The sequence below is a fragment of the Epinephelus fuscoguttatus genome, linkage group LG8 (genome assembly GCF_011397635.1).
Source record: "Epinephelus fuscoguttatus linkage group LG8, E.fuscoguttatus.final_Chr_v1".
Classification (NCBI taxonomy): domain Eukaryota; kingdom Metazoa; phylum Chordata; class Actinopteri; order Perciformes; family Serranidae; genus Epinephelus; species Epinephelus fuscoguttatus.
In genome coordinates, this window is record NC_064759.1 from 32,748,559 (window position 1) to 32,760,803 (window position 12,245).

Here is a 12,245-nt window from a genome sequence, read left to right on the forward strand (position 1 = left end):
TAGTCCTGTTAACGAGGTTAGAGCCAGCACTATTTTGGCCGCATCCACCATTGCAAGAAATATCGCCTTATTTGTGATGCCTCATAAAAGAGATAACATCACACACTTTCATGTTGCAGGCCTGCTTTCTCTGTATACACATCAACACTGAAAACAGAGTTTCTGAAAATCTCAATTTTGAAAGAGTTTTACAAAAGGTGCACTTTCAAAGACTTAAAATGTGTGTGAATGAAAAGCTAAAATGCACAGAAATGGCTATTTTCTTCAAATATACTCATATATATGTGTGGACTACGCCTTATTCTCTTCAGATTTGTTCACTGTACATTTTTATTTTTATAAGTTTAAGTTTCATCTTAGGTGAGCTTATTTGTTTGAAATACCATGCTGGTAGGGAAATATAAGAGTTTGTATAGAGTATAGAGTTTGTTGAAGGTGGCATACTGTTTTGGCTGATGTAGCAGTGGTAGTATAGGTAAGGAAAAGGGGGTTGTTGTGTTGTGGTGAGGAGCAGTGAGAGCTGGCATTTGAGGGCGGTGGCTCTGGGACGCCAGAGATCACGGTCTAGCCTCCTGAATGTGTTGTGGGACCAACTAGACGAAACACAGATGAAGAGAGGTTCCCACCTGATGACCCCAAAGACATGTTAGTTATCACTGCTCACTGGTCTACATAGGTAAGCTGTGCCATAGGCTATTTTCACTGGGTGCTGATCCCTTTTCTGGAGCACAAATTTCTTGTGTTTATGTCAAACTTAACTGGTTTTCATTCAGTCTCATTTTAATTAAAGAACTATAATGAGCTATTTCATCTTTTCTCTCTTTAAACTATATGATAAAAATGAAGCAAAAACACATGTTCTTTTGTCAAATTTGAGACATTACTATCAAGAAACTTTATACATTGAGATATTTCCAATTAATCATAAAGAAAGCAATCAATGAAACCCTGAACAAGAGTCTGTAACCATGTGGTTCTGTGAGGCTGTAGGAGCTGTAGTGCTCTCAGCTAAATGCTAATGCCAGCATGCTAATAGGCTTTAAATAACAATGCAAACATGCTAATGATAGCATGTTTAATGTGTTTACCATGCTCAGCGTGTTAGTATGCTAACACTGGAGTCATAGTTCGTCACATGACAATTTATCAGGCCTTAGCAATCCTGCTCAAAGATGATCTGATTTGATGCTGTAATGTGATGATGCAGCAATGACCAGAGAAATCAAATAGCCACTGATAATGTATCCGGGATGATCAGGTCCAATCCATCCTGACTCAGAGCTCCCGATAGCAGAGGTTTGGCTTTGTGGGAGCTGAGTGGTGGGGGGTGGCTTTGGGCAGTAGAGTTGGGGGTAGGGGGTGGGGTGGGGGGTGCTGGCAGAATCAAGGGAGATCAGCCCAAGGCAGAGAAAATGACTCAACATTGTCAGTCATATGATAATAACCCATTAGCTTTGAGCCTGGGCTGATTTTGACAGAGATACAGTAACTGGTTGTCATGGAAATGACTTGAGGTAATGGATCTAAATCAGCATGGAATATCCATCACAGTAACTCCGAGGAAGGGGGCTGTTTGTTGTCTTTGAGAAAAACGTGTGCTTATTGCTCAGCGAGATGTACTCGATCATATTTCCTTTACGTAAACGTAGAAGTCATGATATCCTCAGTTAGCTATTGATTGAAATTAAAACTCCACAATAATCACAGGGTCTTTACTTCCACCAGTTTCAGACAAGGACAGATGGTGAATAAAGGGCCTGAAACAGACTCATCCTCATGATTTCATGTTTTTATGTATCACTGGACGTTTTGCGTGATTACTTACTGGAAATAAATCCAGGTTTCTTGCTCCCATCTATATCTGTCTGGAATGTAATTAGCCTGAGTGAAAGTACTCATGCATACAGCAAGATGGATTTCCTCTCATCCTTAACTAAAGGGTCCATTTAGATGTGGTTTGAAGATCTTCCAGCTATATGAGTACAGTGTACCATCGTATACCCTGAGCGGAACCACAAATGAGCCTATAGATGTCAGGAAGTAGAGTTCTCACTTGGTGAATCAACAGTCTACAAAGCTCACTCTATTGAGCACAATACATCTACTGAGAACTTCACTAACTTCACATGTGTATATCAAGTACTCATGTTGTGTTACCTTGAATTTGTGAAGAACACACTGTTTTTCTCGCATGCTTCCACAGAAAGCGACGAACCTATTCATTTATTGATTGATTGGGGACCACATTTCACAACAGCAAAACAGAAAAGACCACTTAACAAATCCTCACACGGCTTGTTCAGTATTATACAAGTCTCATTCATCCAGTCGTATACTCAGTACTTCACAAACACATGCATTAAAAACCTTAAAACTGAACTCAAAGTAAAACTTATCTTTGCTGTCTTCAAAGCCAGATTCCAATACTAAAGTTTTATCAGCAAAAATGCGTGTGTTTGGGAAGTACTGAGCCTATGACTGGATAAATGAGACTTGGATTATACTTGGTGAGTTGTGTGAGAGTTTGTAAACTGAGATATATATACCCTTCAAATTAGTGTGTGTATGTGGTTTTTTTTAAAATGCAAGAACACCTCCTAAAATTAGGTGATAGACCCCTTTCCCGTTGTCAGTAGACTGGAGGAAAGTAGACTAAAGGGGCTAAAAGTAGCACGTCCAACGGTATGACGTAGTTCCATCACTGCTGATTGGAGCTGATCGAAGCTGGAGCCGATAAATAACCGTGACTACTGCAGAGTAAATGGTAATTGTGACCTTTCCCATTAACTACAATTAGTGGATGTTAGTGGCTTTTTGTGTGCAGTGGGAAAGGGATAGTTTTGCTGTCATTAAACGTGGTCCCGATTCAATCAATATTTTTGCTGTTGTTGTGGGTGAGGTATTCCTTTAACCTCATCAGCTTCATGAATATTTTGCTGTTGTTTACTGTTGGCCCACTTTCAGTTTATATTCTAAAACTGACAAATAGAGTAAATGCTATGAAATGACTGTCAAACACACAGAGGCTTTCAACTCTTCCGCAATGAATAAATTGTCAACTGTGTATTGAGGGTAACTGGTTTTGGATCTGCACATGTGAACATCATAGCTGGGTCAGGATAGCCTGATTGTGCGACACATGACCTATGTTACACTGAGACAAAATGACAAGCAAGTATAAAGTCCTTCTCGGTCACCACTAGCTAGTTTTAAACTAGAGATTTACTCATTTGGGTAAAGTTTTAGAAATGTCTTTGCTTGTAAAGACTTTAGTGTAAATCAGTTGCTAGGAAACATCACGAGCGCCCATTCAAAAGCATTTACTCACTGCAGCATTGCAACCAATGTAATACAGCTACAAAAGAAAATCTGCCAATCCTTTATACCTAAGATTTTGAACGCGACTGATATTACCTGGGGACATCTGGTAATTTGTAATAATTGTGGAAGTCCTCTGTGATCTTAATCCCATGATAAACTGCCATGATTGTTATTTGTCAAGTAAAAAATCCACAAATTACTGACCATATTTCATCCAACAGTTTGTGTGACAATATTAGTCTTGTGCTAATTGGCATTTCTGTGATTTGGGATCATATTGAAGCTTTTTGTTTGCTCGGTGCCTCATTTCTGGCTCTTTCCCCGTGGAGAGTTGAAGAGGCTGTGTTGGCAAATATAAATAAATTTTGACAGCATTTTGGGTGCAGGAAACTCATTTTGTTATGCAACAAGTAGACTGGTTCGCAGAAAGAGCAAGCTCAAATCCATCATAGGATTGAAATCTTTAAAGATGATGAGATGGATAACGTGACAATGGGCCAGAGAATCAGTTCTGTTTGTTTACCCCACATTTAAAAGAAAGGGAGGTTAACACTGTACATCATCACGAGTGGTGCTGTGTAGTGTACACTGTGTTGTGTAGAGTGGAGCTACAAATGACTGTGTGCGTCATCCCTGGGGGATAGTGTCAGAAAATTCAAATTTAATACAGGCTTTGCTTATCCTGTGCGAATGTGCTGCATGAAACACAAACATGGAAAGCAAATTTTCTAAATGAAATACTGTCCCCTGGTTGTACTAGTCTCATTTGAATAGGGCTTTTGTAATATTCATATACAAAGACATGGAGAAATATGTGTTATACAGTTAGTGTTATATTTTTATTGTATCATGCAGTTTAGAATGAGAAATATGATTACATTAAGCTAATGTAGAGGCAAACCATTGAGTTTTTTTCCCTAACCTAACTGCTTGTGTTGCATAAACCTAAACACATGCTTTTGTTGATGTCTTGCCGTTGGTTGTGCCGTCCTAGAACAATAACAACAGACACAGGAGGATACCTAGCACATAATATGTAGATGTGAAAGGTGACTGAGAAAGTGGCAGTATGCGACGAGTTAGTCTGAGAATGTGTTGACATGGCCAACTCTGTGGGACAGGACCTGCTTTCTATGTAGATAGAAAGGCTCATTCTAATGCAATGAAAACAAAACAAAACAAAAAAATTTTAGGCCCTGTTTAGACGACAACAGTTTCTCTAAAAACGTAAAAGTCTGTCCTTTGCGTTTTAAAAAACTTCTGCGTTTATATGACGACGTTATTGAAACGATCCCCGTTCACACGGAGCCGCAAAATCTACTGGAAACGCTGTAGTATGCACGCCAGGCCAACAGGTGGCAGTGTAAATTTGCAAAGCAACACCACGGCATGACGCCATGCACCTGCGCTGAAGCGCCTTCCTCTACAACGCGGTGATTACAAACCAAAACAAAGAAGACACAATGGCGAAAGCATGCACAGATAACTTTGTCTGGATGGACGACGAGGTGGAGTTGCTTCAGTAACAGATCTACACTTCACTTCAAATCAACAGGGTGAGCAGCACAAACAGAGCTCGGCATTGTTGTTGTGACGGTCGACTTTTTTGGGCATGCCTAGTTCCTGGAACCGTAATGCGCATGTGCGAAAAGTCTCCGTTTTGAGAGGAACTGCATATTGCAAGTTTACATGACAACGAAGACGCTGCCGTTTCCAAAAAAATGCACTCTGGAACCCGTTTTCAAAACGTTGTGTTTTCAGGCACCCAAAACGCCACTGTCGTGTAAACGATTGGCCAAAACACAACTAAAGTTTACCGTTTTCGGTTGAAATCGTTGTCGTATAAACGGGACCATAGTTACATGTGACCATTTCTGCCAAGAGATGCCTCTAATTCCTACACACTGGACCTTTGCAATTATGATGCCAGTGATGATGTCGTCATTATTAAACAGCAGTTTGATGAAGTGCTAGGTCAGATGTTTAACCTTGTATTAGCTAGTTAACATTTGTTAGCAGTTCAGTTAGCTATGTAACAGTTACATCTGGCAGCTATTGGCTGTAAATATTTAGCAAGTATTTAGATTGGTGCTACCTGTTTTGATTTAGTTGTATGGAAATCCTACTTCTTATACTGTAGTTAATGGCCTTCCGATACTTTTACCTATACCTTTACCTGTACCTATAACTGAACAGATTGTGGTTTGTTGTATGTAAGTGAACTGATGAGACTGATTGAATGCAAAATAATTAATACTGAACTGAGAAACTGCACAGATGTTCTTGTACTAAAGAGATTTGAGAGAACACTTACAAGCAGCAATGACACTGACCAAGTATGAAGCGGTGACAGGAAGCATAAAATTGGCAAAGTAATTGAAGCAGCGAGCTCAGTATTCAGGCAGGAGATTTCACTACTTCAAATTCAGAGATGAGATGTCTCGCCTTTTACTAATGCTGACATAAATTTAGTATAAATGGTCAGGGTTACCTAGAGTGTGTTTTTTTTAAAAAAAAAAGTACAATCAGCCAAAGGGCACTTTGGGACATTTTATGAGCACTTGCGCTTTATCTCTTCATATTTGGCTAATGACCTCCAAGAAACCTGATGGATATTAAACATCGCCTGGTTTCACCTTTTTCGGCTTAATCACAAAGAAGGGGGAAAAAGCTGGGATAACATCTCACACACGGAGCAAAGCCATGACTGCTGCCAGGTATATACGAATCATTCACACAGACAATCTCATCTCACAAAGGGTTTGATTGGTAAGTCTAAGCTATGGTGGTATATTTTAGATATAAAGGACATGTGGTGCTGATGCACAGAACTGCCACAAATTTCACCCCAAAAAAAAAGCAATTTAGCTTTTCTGGAGAAAATAAATAGAGGGATTTAGTTTGCTCCGAATGGTGTAAAGGACTCTTGACCAGCATTCAGCCTGTTGAAAGGTCAATATGATAACAATCTAATGCCTACTTTATACTTCTGTGGAAACGCTTCTGCAGGCGGTTTGTGGGGCTTGTCTGAAAAATGTGATGTGCTAGACATTGCATACACCACAGCAGTTTGATTGGACACAGCTGGGACTTTACAGATGATTCTGGTCCCAACACATGTGAATCACATGCTACGCGCACTCGCCCTCACCAGAACGCACAGAAAGCACAGGCACACAGCTGCAGTAGTGGAAATTAGGCTAGCACACATTCGCACACATTAATTGAAAGTTTGCTTGAAGTTGGGGTGAGACCACTTTCTCTGTTCCCCAACCGGTAATGCTGACACATGGAAGTGATTAAAGGACTTCATAACTTTGAGTTCTCTGGGCCACAACTCTCACAAACCTCAATAAATGATAACAGGCTTTTCAGTTTTGACTTCATGAGACAAAGCAGTACACTGATGCTTAAAATTGACTTGCTTTATCTACGTAACAAAGAATGGGCAATTTCTGATTCATTCGGGCTAAACAGGGACAGCATTTCTAATTATTTAAAATAGAATGCTGTGCTGAATGAAACCCATACAGAGTGCTGCTCTGATGTGCAGCAGAACAAGCATGAGTTTGTGTGGAACTGCCAGTATTGGCATATTCCCAGTGTGATAATGCATCCCCAATGCTGTTCAAAACCACAGAGATTAACCTGTGTGACTTTGCTAAATCAAATTGGCTGGTACAGTGTTCTCATTATCTCCACTGATAACCCACAAAACACACAGGGAATTGGTGCCAGACACAGCAGCTAATAGTCTTTGAGCAGGGCCAGAACACTCAGAAGATGGTAACAGTAGAGTCCCATCATGGCTGGATTTTAAAAAGTCTTAAATGCATGTCATCAATATAAATTAGCCCCATAATGGGAAACATGCATAAAATATTTTTTTTTTTTTAAAAATCAGTTTGATCTGATTTATTTCCTCTTCAAACTCTTACTAATGGGACAAACTTCTTGTCATCAACTAGTTGGACACAATATGATACACATTTTAAACAATGGGCCTGCATTAAAAACTAGGACATGGAGTTCGAGGGAAGTAGTTATTTACCAGAGAGGGCAAATCTGATAAAAGGTGCGATTGAAGTGCATTATGGGAAATGTAGGACTTTGACTCTTGACACATGCTAGGGAACCAATGTAGGTATATATTGAGCTGTCCTGCATAGACTTCGACCATTTTTTTGTTTAATTTAGTCTCTTGTAAGCCTCTCAGCTTTGTTTTTTTCAAAATCACTGGAGGACGTTTTTAGAAATACTAGCTGGCACATAACTCACCATAACAGCAAATAGTCATTTCATTTTTATACTTTAGTTTTTTGTGAAGATTAAACAAATGAGATATAACACTTTAATTAATTAGCTTTAGAGGTGCTGGTAGGTTACTGTAGGACGTTGCCAGGCAAGCTGTTAGGTCTGCCTCCAGTCTTTATGCTAAGCTAAGCTAACCAGCTGTTGGCTAAAGCTTTGTATTTAGCGTAGACATATGAGAGTAATATCAATCTTCTCATCTAACTCTTGGTAATATTACAGGGCTAGGTGGTGCAGTGATTAGCATTGTTGCCTCACAGCAAGAGGGTTCCTCGTTCGGACCTGGGGTGGGGGGGCAGTGTGGGTTGTTTCCAGGTACTCCGGCTTCCTCCCACAGTCCAGAGACAGGCAGGTTAGGGTAATTGGTGACTCTAAATTGGCTGTACGTGTGAATGTGAGCGTGAATGGTTGTCTGTCTCTACTGTATGTGTTAGCCCTGTGATTGTCTGGCGACCTGTCCAGGGTGTACCACACCTCTTGCCCAGTGTCAGCTGGGATAGGCTTCAGCCCCCCCATGACCCCCAACAGGGTAGGTGGTCACAGAATGAATATTCCTTTAAGGTGAAAGTTAAGTGAAATTGGGATTTTGTATCAGCAAATACCAATAAAGCACATCAAAGATAAAAGGAAATAAATAATATAGAAGTGGACACTTAACACATCACTGTAGAACATAAGAAATTCAGCCATTAGCAAATTAGGATGGACACAAAGTCAATATCATACACAAAATGTTCTGTCATGTTACTGTAGAATAACCTTTTACCCATTTGTTTTGTATTGGTTGTTGTTGTTCGTCTGACCTTTGAATAACAATTATGCTGAGCATTTAGAGGTTACATTCAATCTAATCATGTCCAGATGGACGGATGGCTGTTTATGATATGTCTGCCTCGCCTCTTGTCAGTACTGTTTCTGTTTGCTGGAGGGTGCCACGAGCACGGAGCTGCGCTCGTGAGTTCTGAAAGTCAGACAGGAGCAGAAACTACTGATTTATTCCATTCTAAACCGTCCTCACCTACACCTTTCAGCTCTGTTGCCATAACTGTTGGCAGAGCTCGGTGATCTTGTTTCATTTGATTTTCATTTCCTTTCAGGACTGCAGAAAAACTCATTGGTGCCAGCCTCCTCTCCATGCACAACTTATTCTCCTCCAGACTTAGTAAAAGGGCAGGTAACATCACTGCAGATCCATCACACCCTGGACAGTACCTGTTCCTACTTCTCCCCTGTGGATTCATCTTTTTCATATATGTTCACATTCTATGTTTATTTTTGTCAGATGGGTTTATCTTCATTGCAGTTTTATTATGTCGGTCTCTATTCGTACATGACATCTATGACATGTCCATCCTGGAGGGATTCTTCCTCATTTGCCCTTCCAGTTTTCCCCCGTTAAAGTTTAGCAAGGCAAGGATTAAATATATATATATATATATATATATATATATATATATATATATATATATGAAGCTGATTTTTATTTCTTCTAACACAGCTAACTCTGATGGGACACAAACCAATAGAGAGGCTTGCAGGGGAGTAGAAAGGCAAACAGTGGATGGTGAAAAGGAGCGTGCCTTCTGACATGGAAGCAATCACTGTCCGCAAGGAAATGCAACCAGCACTTCTCACTGCTGCAAGAAAAATCTCTCAGTGCTATGAGATATGTTACAAGAAATAGAATATGAATTAAGAGAGTTTCACATCCAAAGATGGTATAGCAGTTTGTTGTAGAGTTAGATGCAAGCTCTGAAGTAGTTAAAGGCAATAATTTGCAATACATAGCCCTGCATTTAAGATTATAAAAGTGCCACAAGTGGGAGGTTAGAATAGAACAAACAGTGATAGCCACCAAACTGACAAAGAGAAGAACCCCGGACCCCTATAAAAACACAACCTTCACCAAGAGAAACTTAAAGCAGCTACAATCGATATTTATAATGTATGAAATGACTTATTGAATGAATTATTACCTGAATCAGCAGCTCCCACTGGGTTTATGGAGCTTTGGATTGAGTTTCAGCTCACTGTTTTAGCTGTCGAACCCTCCATTTTACTGTTTTTGTTCTGTCATAGTGTCGTTTCAAGCTGCAGCAGGCAGCTTTAAAAACCCACTGTGCCATGATCAGCGCCAAAATGAAATGGAGCTTTTAGCATCTGAGGGGTCAGATATTTTTCCCTGGAGTTGGTGTAGAGAATAAAACAGCTAAAATAGAGAAAATATTGGACTCACATTCACCAGGTGGCCAGAGAGAAACAGGACCCAAAGACGAATGATAATATTTCTCCATATCTGCTGGATGTACAAGTAAGCAACTATTTCCAGCCAAGTTCCCCATATAAGATCTGAATATGTCAATACTGTGAGCGCAACTTGTTTCTGCTGCCCCCAGGTGGCCTAAATAATCAGCTATTAAAGAATAAAGGTGTCACAGTATAATCCTGTTTTACCGTTTCATCATTACTTGGCAATCAAACACCACTGCAATGAGCCCCCAGATGGAGCCAAACTTAAAGCAACTCAGAACTTTTTCAGTGTCTTTGAGCTTGTTAGCAGGTCATTGTTTCTACTGGATGGGCTATGTCACATACTGTTGCTGACAATTAGACAAGTTAGTGTGAGCATTAGAGTGCACAGACTTTAACTGCATGGTTTCATTTCTGGAGACAAAACAGACATCAGGACATCAAGCTTAAGGTTGCAGGAAACTCAATTGTATTTTCCATCATTATACCACTGTCACAAGACAGCAGGCAGGAGTGGAAAGTAACTAAGCACATTTACATAAGTACTGTACTGAACTACAAATTTGAGGTACTTGCACATTTTATGCTGCTTTATATTTCTACTGTGCTACATTTGGAGAGCAATAGGCTATTGTACTTCTTACTCCACTACATTTATTTGTCACCTGTAGTTAGTTTATTACTGTTACTATTATTTTTTATTATACACAATATAAATTAACAAATGCATTATGATATGTCACTGTAAGTTAACATACCCAGCAGTATAAATAAATAAATAAATAAATAAATATAAATAACATTAGCTTCACAACACTGAAGTGATGAACACATTAATGAATCATTATCCAGTAATATACATTATTCTGAAATGGGCAGTTCTGCATAACTTGTGTCATGTGTTTTATTTTGATGCTGATGCATTTGTGCTTTTGAGTAAGAGTTTGTTTTTTACACTGTAGTACTACTTTAACTTAAAAGTTGAGTAATCTTCCACCTTTGATGACATAACATATACCCTTGCAAGCATTTTGATAAATGATTGATTTTTTAAGTGTTTTTCAAACAAAGATAACACACAGGATGTGGTTTTAGCTTCTCAGCTATGAGGACTTGCTGATTTATTTTGTTTATCTTTTTTTTTTCTTTTTTTTTTTTACACGTTAGAAGTGTATCCTTGGATTTTGGACTGTTGATTAGACAAAACAAGTTATTTAAAGACATCAGCATGAGATCTGACATATTGTGATGGGCATTTTTCACTTTTTTTGATAGTTTGTAGACAAAGTGACTAATAGAACAATCTAAAAATTGGACGGCAGACTAATCAATAGTGAAATAATTGTACACCAGCACCTGTGATCGATCATAACTGCGCACACAGCTTGGACATTGAAGTGCCAGTTACAGCAGCAGAAAGATGTCTCTAAATATATTTGCTATAGTATTTCAGTAGTGTGTTATCAGTGAACCACAGCATGATAAGTTCAACTCAGAGGGCTTCTGTCACATTGAACAATAAGCCAATAGTTCGCACATGAAAATTTCATCAGCAACTCTGTCTTCTGGGGAATCTGCTCATCGTGCCCTTTGGTCCGAAACTGCTGAGGAACTTTCTGCTTTTGGATGTCATGATTCCTACAAGTGACACTTTTTGGTCGTCTCTAGCTTGTAAGACCTTTGTCATTTTAGTTCAGTTCAGAATTATGAGGTCTTTTTCCATATTTGGTGTATAACTATGGATCCTTATGGAGCTGTGTAGCAGTTTGGGAAAGCACATGATGCTCTGTTTAAAAATGATAAATTATTTTTTCTTTGGTATTTTGTGATTGTTGTAAAGCAATTAAAAATATTATTTCTTTTAATGTGACTTTGTTAACCTGAAAGGCGTCTTTGCTGATCATTGAATGCAGCACTCACTCCACAGTATATTTTTCTCACTTTATATTCATTTTGATTCATGCCTGTGAGTTGCTGAAATAACCTTACATTTTTAGAAAGCTTATTCCCCCTTGATGGCAACAGAGAATGACACTCACATGAGGCAGTCATAGCAAGACTGACAATCAAAATTGCTGTGTGGTATAGAGCAATTCTGACAATCCAGGCGGATAATGGCAGTGACATTTGCACCCGAGCCCTTTGTGCGTCAGAAATAATTGATGCTAAGCAAATGACATTGTCCTCTGGCATCCCAGTTGTATAGAAAGAAACGCATCCAGATAAATATTCTCTTTTTCTCCTCGGTATTTCTTGGGAGGTGGTACAGGTCTATTGGGTGCTGACGAGAACGGCACAGCCCAGCCCCTGCTATAATGTGAGGGGGAAAAGTCCACACGCAAGGAAACAGGCTGCAGAGTGGA